Genomic DNA, 13,371 nt, shown 5'->3' on the forward strand with positions numbered 1-13,371 from the left:
ACACAAAATGAGCATTCCAGATGCAGGACCATAAAAAGATATGGGAGGCAAAGCAGTTAGGTGGGTGGATTCTAATGTCACTTCAGATAAGGCAGCCTTAGATTCTCATGGCTTTCAAATTTGTGCCAATCTTTTAAATGTTGGAGTCAGGGGAGTCCCCGTTCAAGACTGAGTGTCTCTGGTGTCCAGTGAGTACAAGTGGACAGCTGGGTTACAAAGAGCAGTCTGTCTCTGACCCTCAGAGCAGTTCTGCAACGCGGAACTCCAGCAGTAAGAGCCTGAAGGTTAGTCCAGGGAAGGCAGTTGCCAAATGATGGTCATCGTTGCCGAGGCTCGAGCCACCAAGCCGACTAGACTTTGAACAAGGGTCTCCCCCGTGCTGGGTCCAGGCGCTGCCCCAGCGCGTGCCGTGGGAGCTCATCCCGCAGGGACAAGCTCTGCGGGCGGGAGCTGGGAGCTCAGCAGGGGCACGGCCTGCTGCTCAGAGAGATTCCTCAATCTTACCTGCACTCCTGTTCCTTGAGCCAAGGAGCTATTTAGCTGCTCTCTGAGGATTACTTTAACTACTACCTTTCTTGACCTGACTCTAGGCGGTACCTCAGAAGATCTAAGCAGAAAAATCCTAAGTGAATGTATGTTTGGTGTGTTGTAATACATACACAAGAGTGTTTTTTTTTTTTAAAAAAAAACATTTTTTTACTGGCAGCTTGCCTTCCAGCCACTTGAATAAATGCTCTTTTGGGAAAAATATGTAAATGGAGGCTTTTTTATTTTTTGTGCGTGTGCGATAAAGAAAATTTATACCACTAGAATTTTAGAGAAATTACCAGTGCTAAATCATATTTGCAGTTCACCTAGCCTAATCTCCTGCTTCCAGCAGTGGCCAGCAGCAGTTCTGCACTAATCGTGTCACAAGAAGTGCAGAGAGTCCTCTGCAAATAACTAGATATGGGATATTTCTCCCCTCCCCTACTTTGTAACCTTAGAATGAAAAACTGGGTTTAAAGCGCATGACTTCTATCTAAAATGGGCCGTTCTTTTAGTCTATAAGAATGTCTTATCCATCTTACAATCTTTCAAAATTTTGGCATCACGAACAAAGTCCAAGTAAACGCTTCAGGATCTATCACTTGCTATATGAAAGCGTGTTTGTTACCTGCTTTGAATTTGCTGCTTTTTAGTTTAATTGACTGTCCTCTTATTCATGCTGCAAGAAGAGAAGGCACCAGCTTACTATCTTTCCATAATACCTATCTTTCCATAATACCTCTATAAACTCGTATTTTTCCCTGTTGGTCATCTTTCTGAACAATCCTGGTCTTTCTGGTTTCTATCACTTTTCTTCACCCAACCTTGCCATATTCCCTTTGAGAATGGCCAATGTAGTCTTCCCAATCGGGCTGTGCCATCAATTTAACTTCAAAATTGAGTCGTTTTGTTCTATAGTTACATATAGAACAAATTGCATTCACTTCCTCTTTTGAGGTAATATCCATTTTCTGAATGAATAACCACTGAACAAAAAGGTTTTATTGTGTTATTCAACAACAAGAGCTGCCACATTTCCCTGTTGCAGATGACCAGTTACACTCAGTAATGCATTTGAGTGTAGAGTTGTACATGTCCCTGCTAATGGCACCAAATTTTAAATATCAAATACTAGATAGCGTGTAACTCTACCGTGTACTGTACTGCATATTTATATGTCTACTGCATTGCTGCTGTAATATGACCCTTGAAAAAAAGATTGAAACTTGATTTTATTTCTCTCCACTACTCCACTTTCTTTGCATACCCTGCCCTTGGTCCTTTTGGTACCTTGCTGCAGTCTGTAACCTAATTAGGGGCTGTGCTCGAGCATTTCCTGGCTAATTTTGGTAGTATTAAGTCCTGCCTGTAGTGTATGACTGGAGCTGTGGAAGCAGGATCTGGCAAAACTTGCTAGCTGCTTTCTCCTCAAAGATGATCTATTGTGTCCCTATGTATTAGTGTGCCTTCAAAACACCCATTTTTCTGCACTGTCTTTATGATGAAGATCTGCAGCTTGTCATACCATGATTTTTGCCTGCTGCCTCTGAGGTGTGTTATTTATATTATGAAAATAAACTTTCCTTCATTTATGTTCTAATTGCTTCCCTAATGCAGGGCAAGGAGAGCTAAAACTCAGTTCAGGAGAGCAGCCATGACCTTGGCTGCTGGGTGCTCGCCCGGTCCAGGCAAGAAGCCCCTCTCCAAGGAAGGAAACCCGTGGGCTGAAACGCTCGTAAGAGCAGAAACGGAGGGGGCAGGTGTCTCAAAGACGGTGAGCCCTTAGTGTTGGTTTGCATAATGGTTTTAGGTAGAGATGAAGGTTTTTTTGTTGTTCTTTTTCTGTTTCCTAGCGTACAAGGAGCAGCAGTTCTCGCTACACTGCTCTTTGTGATTCCCCTTCTTTCTTTAAGCACTTCTGGCTCCCATAAAACCTCCCCGTGCCCAGGTTGACGACACCCTCTCCCGCAGCGGCCGGGCAGGGAATGCCGGTGCCCCGGTGCTGCTCTGGCATCGCTCCTCCTCCCCTGCCTCACCGTAGCAACCGCGCGGCGCTTCACCAGCTCCCGGCTCTGGAAGCACCATGGAGCAGCAGCCCGAGCCCGCGTTCAGTGTCGGTCCCTTTCCCGTGCGGCGCCCCGCTGCGGGATGGCCGAGGGACGCAGGGGCCGGAGGAGCAGGGACGGCGGGGAGACAAGGGAGGCTCCCGCGGACGCGGCTCCATCCCGGGCAGAGCCGCGGCGCGGGCGCCGGCGCTGAGCGGAGGGCGAGCGCGGGGCTCCTCGCACGGCAGCAGGGCCGGGGGCAGCCCGGGCTGCCCCATCCCCGCTCCGCACTACATTTCCCAGCGCAGCGCCGGGGCTGGGGGCGCTGCGGGGGCCTGGCCGCCCCTGCGGGCGCGGGGCGGAGCCTCCCGCCGCCGCCGCACCGCGGCACCCCCTTCCCTTCCCTTCTCATCCCTTCCCTTCCCTTCCTTTCCCTTCCCGCCCCGCGCAGCCCCGGCGGCGCCGGGCCGGCCCCATGCGGCACTGAGGCGGCGGCGGGAGGCAGCGCTGCGCGGCTCGGCTCGGCTGCGCGGGGCAGCGCCATGCGGGCTGCCGCCTGCCCGCGCTGCCCGCGCTGCCTGCGCTGCCTCCTCTGCGTGCTCTGCCTGCTCGGCGCCCTGGCGGCGCCCCCAGGTGAGGCGGCGGCGGCGGGGCCGGGGCCGCCGGGGCGCAGCCGCTCACGGTGCCTCTTCCCCCGCGCAGGGCCGGCGGCGGCGGCGGCTGCGGCGCGGCGGAGCGAGAGCCGCTTCGCGGAGCGACAGAGCATCAGGCCCGTGCGGCTCGTGTCCGGCGAGGGCGGCGGCGCGCGGCGGGGCCCGCCGCTGAGCACGCGCGTGCGGAGCGCCGCGCCGCGCACACAGGTAGGCGGCGGCGCCGGCTCCCCCGGGCACCCGCGGGCCCGTGCGCCCTCCGCCCGCGGCCGGGCGGGGGTCCCTCCCCGCGCGTCGCCGGCGCTGCAGAGCGCGGTGCCCGTGAGGCGCCGCCCGGCGCAGCCTGTGCGCGGCCGCGGAGCGCGGGTCCCCGCGCGGCGCCGGGCAGGAGCGGCCCCGGCCGCCCTGTCCCCGGACGGGCTTTCGCAAATGGAAACGGGAAGGGAGGTGTTTGAAATACAGCGTCAGCTTCAACGCTGCGATTTTATATAATTTTTAATTCCCAAACTAGCGCAGGCTTTCAGGTGTCTGTTATATTCTGTCATCTCTATACTTATTAACACATAACTGTCTGAGTTGATATTGAAGCACACTAATTGTAGCCTCGGTCACTAATCATCACGTTTAACACGACGTGTAAAGGGACAGCAAATGTTACATCTAGAGGGGAAAAAATGTCGAGTGTGTATAGTTAAAAACACAGAGCCAGGAGAACGGCGCACTTGAGATAGCAGCTGAAATCCAAGATGAGTTGCAGGCCTCCTCCTCAAAAAAATTGACTGCTGCAGTCAATTTAGGAAACCAAATAAATGAAGAATTGTCTCCAGCTTCTTTTATGTAATCCTTAGAACATAAGCACTGACAGTATGTGTTCTTTTTGTAATACAGACTGTCTTCATAGCACATTAATTATCTATAGATAGAACTTATTCTTCTCCCATGCAAAAAAAATATGTGAAGACTATATTTATGGTAAAATAAAATGGAGTGTTTTTTCACTCTAGTGAAAAATGTCTGCTGTGTTATGAAAACAGAGCAACTCGACAACCCAATAAACCTCTTAGCATTCCAGGATCATGTGAACACCCAGAGAGATTCACCAATTTATATGTTACATGAGATGTCTGCGGCAAAGCAGCCGTGGTTGCTTTTGGACCTAGTATCAGGGTGCAGAGCCTGGTTTTACAGGTTAAGTCCTGAATTAAAGGGCTTTGTTTTTCTGAATATCTCAAACTTTTTCTTGACCAAATCTGATGCTCTTAATTTCTCAATTCAACCATGTTTATTTGAGTCATTCAGTATTAACATTAACCCAACCAGTTGGTTAAAAAGTGTTAAGTGCATTTATTTCACAATAGTTTCTACACTAAACTGAGCTAAAATACCTAAAGTTGTAGTTGCAGGCAGAGCTTTTCTTCTTGATGAGGAAGTTTCCCTCGGCTACTTAAATATTCACAGCTTCTTCTGTGGTATGTGATGGGTATTACCGCACTGAAGGATGCAGTAATTGGCAGTGATTTGAAGGGAGAAAATTGCCGAGCAAAAGCAGGCCAAAATGCGTGGAGCAGCACAGGTTTCCTGTGTTCCTTGCAGAGGGCATGGACATATTCTAATTGCGGGATGCTGCATTTCTCACCCAGAGTCAGCTTGGCAGCTGTGGGCAGCAGCATGGCTGTGTTTGCTTAAACAAGCCTTTGGGAAGGTGCATTTGGGAAGGTGTTTTTATTTGCTGTAATAATGTTAATTACTGCAGTTGAGTAATTTCATACTCTGAGGGTTAAAGCCTAGTCATTTAAAAACCCTTATCTCTGCCCAAATACCAGTCAAGGCTACCGACTTCAGTTTTATGTTGCTTTTGGGTGGTTGGTAAAAGCTGCATTAAGTTACAGTGTGTTGGATACTGCTTGCATGCGAAGAGTTAACAGCTTGACAGCAGTGACATGTACAGGGTAGAAGAATAAAAGCACACTTGCAATCCATTCAGCCTTCCTGTGTATAACAGTGTCTTATGATTAAATATACATTGACTGTCTCCATGCCTTCCTTTATTCATTGCTAGTGTCAAAGTTGCATGTCAAAGTTAAAAAAAATATTCCTAAACAGAGATTTTAAACCAGAAGGTATTGACCTTGTGCATTAGTTTAGGAAGGATGCTTTCTGGAGGGGGTTAAAACATCAGAGCATGATGACTGAAGGACAAGCAGCCACATCTAGAAAAGGAAAGATGCACAAATGTGATGATACAGTTGGAGGACTTCACACTGAGGAGGTAGCTATTGAATTAATGCAAAACGATGTAACTGTGTTTTGAATTGGATAAAAATAAAAAGGAGATGGAGGGAGATAAGGTGAAATGGAGAGAAGGAAGTTGCAGTAAATCAGATCAGTTCCCTTAAGCTCCCAAGGGAAGGCTTTAGAAAAAAGACAGAAGTTGTACAAGAGGGGATGCCAACCTGAGCCTGGAATTGCATGAGGGAAAACTGGATGGTAGTTCAGAGGAAAGTTCAGGCAGCGTTTGCAGATTGGGAGCTTCAGAACAGGCTTGTGGTGGAACTGAGCCTGGGAAATGTAGTAAGAGAAAAGTGGGAGGAAGAGAGGGGGAAATGATGGCAAAAGTGACTGGTAAGCGATGGCATTTGGCAGATTTCTAAACACTTGTTTTTTTCCCTCAGCATTTTTTATTTTTTTCTTCTGCTGCAATCTCATTTTTGTTTTTGTTTTGTTTTTGTAACAAAAACCTCATTGGCCTCATTGTAATTAATGAGTAATGAGGGGTTTCTAGAACATGCATGCTTTACTGCTAAATGGTCTTGTGTCCTCATCCTAGAAACCTAGAATGCAATTGCTTAAGTAACAAAATTGACATGGTCACAGTCACCACTGTCTAACATTGCTGGATTTCAGAGCCCCGCACAAGGCAAACGTTGTAGGCTGTGTCATTAATGTTCTGATGTACAGAAGACTTCAAAACCTTCATGTAGTTTTGGATTCTGCTTTTAATTCTGCCAAAGACCGTAGTCACTACTAAAATCTATGACATTCCTGTATTTCAAATTCTCATTTCCTCAAAGTGGGTCTGTTAGCAACTGCAGTCTTTAATCAAGATTAGGTATATCTGAGGATGCTAATACTAATATTAGCATTAATGTACCCCTGCATCATAATAATGAACATTCGATTAGTTGTTGCATAAATCTATTAAAAGATGAATATCCTCTACAGGTGGTAGGGGACAGGTTCACTGGAGGTAGCCCTAGGTTTTTGTGTTTAAAATGCAGTTCTCTCTGTGGATAGTGCAAGGAACCTCTTTACTACATCCCTTGAGCCTTCTTTTCATGTTTTAAGAAGTGCAAGGCAAAACACGATACTTTCCATAGGTCAGTACTGTGCAGGCAGGTTTCCACTAAAGTATGTGGCCAGCAGGTCAAGGGAGGGGATCCTGCCCCTCTACTCAGCTCTGGTGCAGCCGTACCTGGAGTACTGGGTGCAGTTCTGGGCTTCCCAGCACAAGAGGGATGTGGAGCTTCTAGAGAGGGTCCAGTGTAGAGCAACAAAGGTGATTAAGGGACTGGAGCATCTATCTTATGAGGAAAGACTAAGTGAGCTGGGCCTGTTTAGCCTGGAGAGGAGAAGAGAAGATTGAGAGGGGATCTGATTAACATGTACAAATACTTGAGGGGAGAATGTAAAGAAGATGGGGCCAAGCTCTTCTTGGTGTTGACCAATGACAGGACAAGGGGTAGTAAATTAAAACACAGGAAGTTCCATCTCCATATGAGGAAGAACTTCTTTACTGTGATGGTTACAGAGCCCTGGAACAGGCTGCCCAGAGAGGTTGTGGAGTCTCCTTCTCTGGAGATCTTCAAAACCCGCTTGGATGCCACCCTGTGCCCTGTGCTCTAGGTGTCCCTGCTGGAGCAGGAGGGTTGGACTAGATGATTTCTAGAGGTCCCTCTGTGATTCTGTAATATTCCTCCCATTGCTTGTGTTTGCTCTCCTACTTGTCAAGGAGACCAGGGTGAGGCACTGAGTCTGTCTGTACTTTGACTGTATCTTGAATTGGAGGACTCTTTTTCTTAACAATCTCCTGTGGATCAGATGTTGTGGTTGCCAAGATGAGATTCATTTTGCAGCTGGAGATTAGAGTGCCAGGCCTCTGCCTGCCTCCTCCCAACCCTAACGTTATCTTGCTAGCAATCTGGCTCCTGGCTAGGGACCACAGCTGCAGGATTTTGACAGTGCCAACATGCCGGGTCCTGCAAGATCTCTGTAAGTGCCTTGCGACTTGCCTTGCATGGATAAAGTCTGCTTGTGCTTAAATGGTTAACTGTATTTGTGGCTGGTTTCTGTGCTCTTTGCCTGGCCTTTCTTTCACAGGTGGGATGTAGTCTTGGCCCCCAGTGAAGAAGAATCACAGAATGCTTGAAGTTGGAAGGGACCTCTAGAGGTCATCTAGTCCAACCCCCCTGCACACGCAGGGTCACCTAGAGCATGTGGCACAGGACTGCGTCCAAGCGGGTTTTGAAGAAAGAATGAAAAAGATTTTTTTAAATGTTACTTAGACCAGGACATTCCAAGTTTATTTCCACACTCCTGGCTGGGTGAGAGATGAGCCAAAGGAGAAAGTGTCTGCTCTGCACCAGCTGAGAAAAGTTCTAGTTGATTCTGTTTGTGGCCAACGCTTTGTGGCTATAATAACAGATGGGCATGTAAAATCTGAGTAAGCTTGTTGCAAGTCTTGTGGCTTTCATTGCAGTTACTTTTTTTTTTTCCCATGAATTTAGGTCTTGATAAGGAAATTCAAGTGACTTGCCATTGTTTTCAGTGGGAACAGAGACCTGATGTAGTGATGTACTGTAGATATAGATCAACTGATCTCTGCTGGCTGTACAAAGCATTCCTACTTGATCTGTTTTTCACTTACTGCCAGTTGTCCAAGAGGTGCACCGGGATCCTTAGGAGTGGGTAAAAGGGCTGCTGCTGTTGCAGAGAGCAGGCTCTTTACACGGCATGAAGGGTCTTCACTGCTCAGCTGCATCCTGAGGTAGAGTTGCATGTTGTTAGTAGTCCAGAGTGGCTGAATACGTTGCACCAAAGTGTTTGCCTCCTCCAGTCTGCATTTCTAAGTTGTTTGTGAGCAAATTACATAATTCCATGTCATGATTTGCAAGTATGATTTCATACTTCTTAAGTCACTTCTTACTGCTAATTAATCGAAGAAAAGCTCTGCTGGGTCACGCATTGCTCCCAGGGCTTTGCCTTCATTGGAGGTGAAATCTTCATCCTTTTTTTCACCTACTATCTGGTCTTTGCTATTGGATTCTCCAGCTTCTTGGCCTTAGTCTTTGAACAAAATAGTCCTGTTCTTTGCTGTTTTTTCTAAACTGCTACCTTTGTATAAAACACACTTTGCTTTCTGGTGTTGTCAGCTTCTGTTGGTATTATAATTTACTGTGTTTGGTAGCTCAAAGAGCTAGTAAGCTGGGATTAAAAATCAACTGTTGAATGGTCTCAGCAGATTAATTAAATAACTTCTGACTTCTGGAGAGACTTAGACATGATTTCAGTCAACCCCTCATGAAACCAGTTGCGACTGGAGTGAGCGACAGAACATGCCTTTGGTTCGCTGCTGAGTTTGACTTCCTGCCTCTTTCCACTCTTCTCCTGCTTTCCTTAAGGTTTATAAGATGTTTGGCAAAATGTGTTTAGTACTTTACTGTTTGCTCAATATATGGAGTTCTTTAATGTTAATGTAAGGACCACATACTTTGCTGATCAATGTTCTGTTTTCATGAATATGCGAGTGGCATTTAGTTAAATATCAATACTCTTGGTGCAAGTTCTGCAGTTCTGAAGAGGAAAAATATGCTGATAGACAAACTTTGCTATAGATTGCAGCATGCTGCAAGGACATTGAAATTGTCCTTTGGTTTCTGAGGTAGGAAAGACTTTTAAATTTGCCTCTTTCAGATGTGTGTGTTTGCTATTTTATAGGCTAAGGATATTTTAAATTCCTAATTTATGCTTCTATGCAAACTCATTTTGGGAAAGGTCTTTCCCTACGCAATAATGAGATTTACAATTACATTAAGTGAATATGCTAAGAAACTTTCTAATGACTGTTATTCCAGAATTTATGTTGTAGAAATTAGTAGATTACCATTCAGATTTTGAAAGATGATTAGAAGACTTGCATATCTTTGGAAAATAGAGTTTGTGTGAAAAGGCTGCATGAGAAATCTCATTTTGTGATATTTTCTTGAATTTGTGCCATAACAGAGCTGAAAAAGGTAGATTCCAAAAGCTATTGCTTGATCTCGTAAAACAGGCTTATATATAGCCGTGAAGAATTTTAAAGGAGCAGTTATAATAATCCTTATAGAAAGCACTTTTTAAAATACCCGATTTGTTATTTTGGGGTTGTTGTGCCTAACGTTCTGCCGTAGCACAGTCGTGCTGCGGAAGGGTGTTACGTGGCTAATGGTGTCCTGCTAAATGTTGTTAAGCTATACCCCAGTTTTGGAGGAGCTACATACAGCAGCAAACAGTCTGAAATTGTCCACCACGCTACCAGCAATGGCATGCAGGTGACACTGGTAGATGTGATTCTAGACTCTTCTGCTCCCTTTGTTTCCCTGTGTAGTCTTTGATATAATTTTACCAGACGTTAAGTGACTCAAGACTAACTTTTCCCGGGGCTCTGCTTATTAAAACAGTATTGCAATTGTCCTGTCAAACACTGCTCAAAGTGAAGTTAAACTCCATAAAGTCTTTAAAAGCCCGTTAAAGTTTGTCTTTCCAAAATCTGGATCTTTCTAGGCAGAAATGGTGTTCCCTCTTGGCTCGGTTCTGTTAAGCTCTATGTCCCGTCCACTCACTGCAGCAGCTGGCTCCTACCATGTCTTTCTCTCTTGAGAGTGTAAGCATCCTCATCTTGGGCACTGATGAATTTGAGCCAAAACTGTTTATCCTGTGGTAGACTGGCCTCCTTTTTTTTGGAGAAGACTGACTGCCAGCCCAGGCCTATGTTCATTCCCTGAGATTGCACAGCTAGAGATGTGGAGGGCAAGACCGCACCGCTTGGACGCAGTCCTGGGGGATTTCCTATTTAGTGTAGGCTTCTGATTCTGCTGCTGATATGGCTCAGTCACCTTTTTCAGTATTGCGTTTCCTGAAATCAGTGCAGTTTTTGGCTTGTTGAGTGTTAACTAGACCAGCTCTGTTTTACATCTACACAAATCAGTGAGAGCTGCATCCTGAGCCTCTTTTCCCTAGGTTTGACTTTACCTTTAATTAATTACCTTGTAAGGTGATTTAAATTTGCTGTGATTGCCTGAGATTTCTGTGGGAAACTTCCAGATAACAAAGTATTCTTAGCTTTTCTGTTCTCCTTTTTCCCTTTGGTTTGCCAGTGTCTTTGGGGCAGTGTCCATATACGCTGCTATTCAGAGGAGCTATTTCCTGAGTTGTGTAAAGGATCACAGAGGCCTGTAGGCTGAAGTTTGCCTTTTATAGCCACAGGTGCTCCCTGGTGGTACTCAAGCTCTTGCAGTGTTTGCATTTGTTCTGAGGAGACACCGTCACTGCAGGGATGAACAGAGCGGTGGCAGCGGCGTGGAGAAGCTGCTGAGTGACAGCAGCGCGGTGACTCCAACCAGCTCCCTTTCCTGAGACATATTCCATGAGGAGGAGAGCTTCATGCACCGAAGGTTACATCTTTGCCAGCTTTTCTTGTGCCATAGTGGGGTGACTGTATGAGGGAAAGTTGATGTTTTGTTTTATTTTTCCCAGAAACCTATTGTGCAACAGTTGACCAGAAAAGGTTGCTGAATAAGCTTATGAGCTTGCTAAGCACATTGTAATGAAACTCTTCCAATCTGTGATGTGCACCAAATTGGTTTGCTTATTTAGGTAAGTTGTAATTGTAAGTTTTAAGTGTTAAAATCCCTTGAAATTAGGGATATGACAAAGAGTATGCAGAAACCCAGGAAAATGGAAGATGATATAGAGCTATTTTAACTGTTTAGTCAGTAACTGTCCAACCTGAAAATGGAGTTCGAAGGAAGTTAAAGTGGGGTATTGCTGCTGGGCAGTTGCCAACAGACAACAAAATTTGGTGATTTCTACAATAATTTGACTAATAATTTGAGAAATTCCATCATGTGTTTCAGGAAGAATGTACAGAGAAAATGTATTTTTTTTATCTGGACCTACTAGGCTGTGTCAAGAGGAGAATGAGTTCTGAATTGTGCTTTTCAGCACTATTCAACTTTAAACAGGGCTTTGGTACTTGTAGTAGAGGATGAATCATATTCCCTAAGTATTATCTGTGAAGTTGATTGAGCAATATATTGGCATGACTAAGAGTCTGGAAGTTTAATAGGCTGTTCTTAGTCTGTAGTGCTGACAAAATGTTGGTAACCTTTTCACTGCTGTCTGGGAACTGTGTTAGCCCTCTTAGTAGGCACTAAGTGTCAAACAGGGCCTATTACTTATACGATGGGAAGAGCGAAACTTTTGATGTTCTTTCTCCGCAAGATTGTGCAAACTAAATGCAAGACCAATGAAAAATGTTCAGAATAGATGACAGTGGTGCTGAAAAAATGTTTTAATAAGCAGTGCTTATTCTACAAAGGAGCAAAATTAGTGAATGCTCTTTTTAATTACTTTGGAATGCTTTGTATGTGATCCACAGGCAGCGTAATGGGAGCGTGTTTGCATTTTACTACCAGATTCCCAAAATGTGAACATAGTTTCCTAATTTTTGCAGTGTACAAGAGCTGCTTTAAAAAAAAAAATAGAAAAAGGAGCATTTTTTCTGAACGTGATTGGGTTCTTTTAGAACTTAGAAAATGTGAAGCTAAATATGACCCTAAAGTGCTGCCTGCGCCAGTGAGAAAAAAGTCCAAATGCCTTAAGTTCTCTTGCCTGCTAGCTTCATTGGAGTTTCCTTCTGCCCTAAACAGTGTCCTTGAGACAATACCGGCCTTTCTGCAGCAGCATGACACAGAGGTCCAGATGGGTCCCCACTCGAGCAATGCCTCCAGCAAGTGCATTGCTCCCCTTGTTTCGTATTCCGTCCCTCTGCGGCCTCATTGTAATTTATTTGTTTGTCTCCTCTGCTGCAGCTGTGTGCTAGAAGCTGCTCGCTCGAGGTCTGGCAGCTCAACACTGCCAAACATCCTTGAGAGAGGGTCCTGTAGCAATATTTCACTTAAAAGATGTTTTCCTTGTTTGAGCCCTTTTCCTCAGGCCTCACGGCGCATGGCAAGGAAGCAGGTTCAGCGCGTGGGTATTTGAGCAGTGAAATGTGTCGCTCTGCCCCTTGCACCCGAGCCGGGAAGCTGGTGGTCACGGTGGGACCTGCAGTGTCCGTGTGTCCCAGGATCTGTCTCTGCTCGGTTTGTGTTCTAGAAGCCTTATCTTCAACAGCCATCGAAAGTTGTGCACTAATTGCAACAGGAGATCATTGTGAACATGAAGAGTTTTCATTCATGACTATTCTTTGCTTCCTGCTTGTAATCCAGTGTTTTATCAATCTCCCTTATCAATCGCCTTTCTATTGTACTTTTCCTAGTCATCAATGTGTGATAGAGAACCATGTCACATGCATTTAAAAGCCAATCACTATGTTCTGGTTTTGTCCCAACAGTGATGTAATTAAAGACTCCTGTAGATTAATTAAACATGACCTTTTGTACATGACTCTCTGCTGCTTTCCTTTTAAGGGGAGAAAAGAAGTATTTTTTTCCCCAAAAGTTTTTCCATCCTTCCCTTTACAGGAATCAAGACTTTCACAACAACAGTTACAGTAATTAGTCTCATAGGAAGTCAAAAGTCATAACTACAGTGATGTAAAAAGAAATTAAATTATTTTTCTAGACATAAAAGCTGCGTGAATAGAACCACCATGGGATTTTTCTAGGGGTAGAAATAAGTGTGGTTTGCCTCTTGGGAAGCAGCATCTTGCCCATACAGTTGCTTAAATCTGACCTTTTGGTTGTGGGAGATCAAATGATAGTTCATTCTGAATTGCCTTGCAGTGGCAGCCTCAGAGTTTTCCTGTCTTCATTTTGCAGTATTTTACCTTGTGGGAAATACAAAGTGGGGCAGGGAGGAAAGGGAAAAAAAGAGAAAATTGGGCAGGG

General features: G+C 45.3%; 1 protein-coding gene across 3 annotated transcripts in view; it reads left to right on the forward strand.

The window, feature by feature from the left end:
* The first annotated feature begins 3,333 nt into the window (after positions 1–3,333).
* Positions 3,334–13,371, forward strand: part of ADAM22 (ADAM metallopeptidase domain 22) — a 126,202-nt gene continuing 116,164 nt past the window's right edge. For 2 of the 3 annotated variants that reach the window (XM_088533543.1, XM_088533545.1), the window contains exon 1: positions 3,335–3,433. The gene's annotated coding sequence lies outside the window, so the exon portion shown is untranslated. Of the gene's footprint in view, positions 3,434–13,371 lie in introns of all 3 variants that reach the window. The other variant, XM_088533546.1, reaches the window with a different exon arrangement.

This window comes from Tinamus guttatus, unplaced genomic scaffold, assembly GCF_059628265.1.
Source record: "Tinamus guttatus ecotype Peru unplaced genomic scaffold, ASM5962826v1 Tinamus_guttatus_pri_ptg000509l, whole genome shotgun sequence".
In the NCBI taxonomy this organism is placed as follows: domain Eukaryota; kingdom Metazoa; phylum Chordata; class Aves; order Tinamiformes; family Tinamidae; genus Tinamus; species Tinamus guttatus.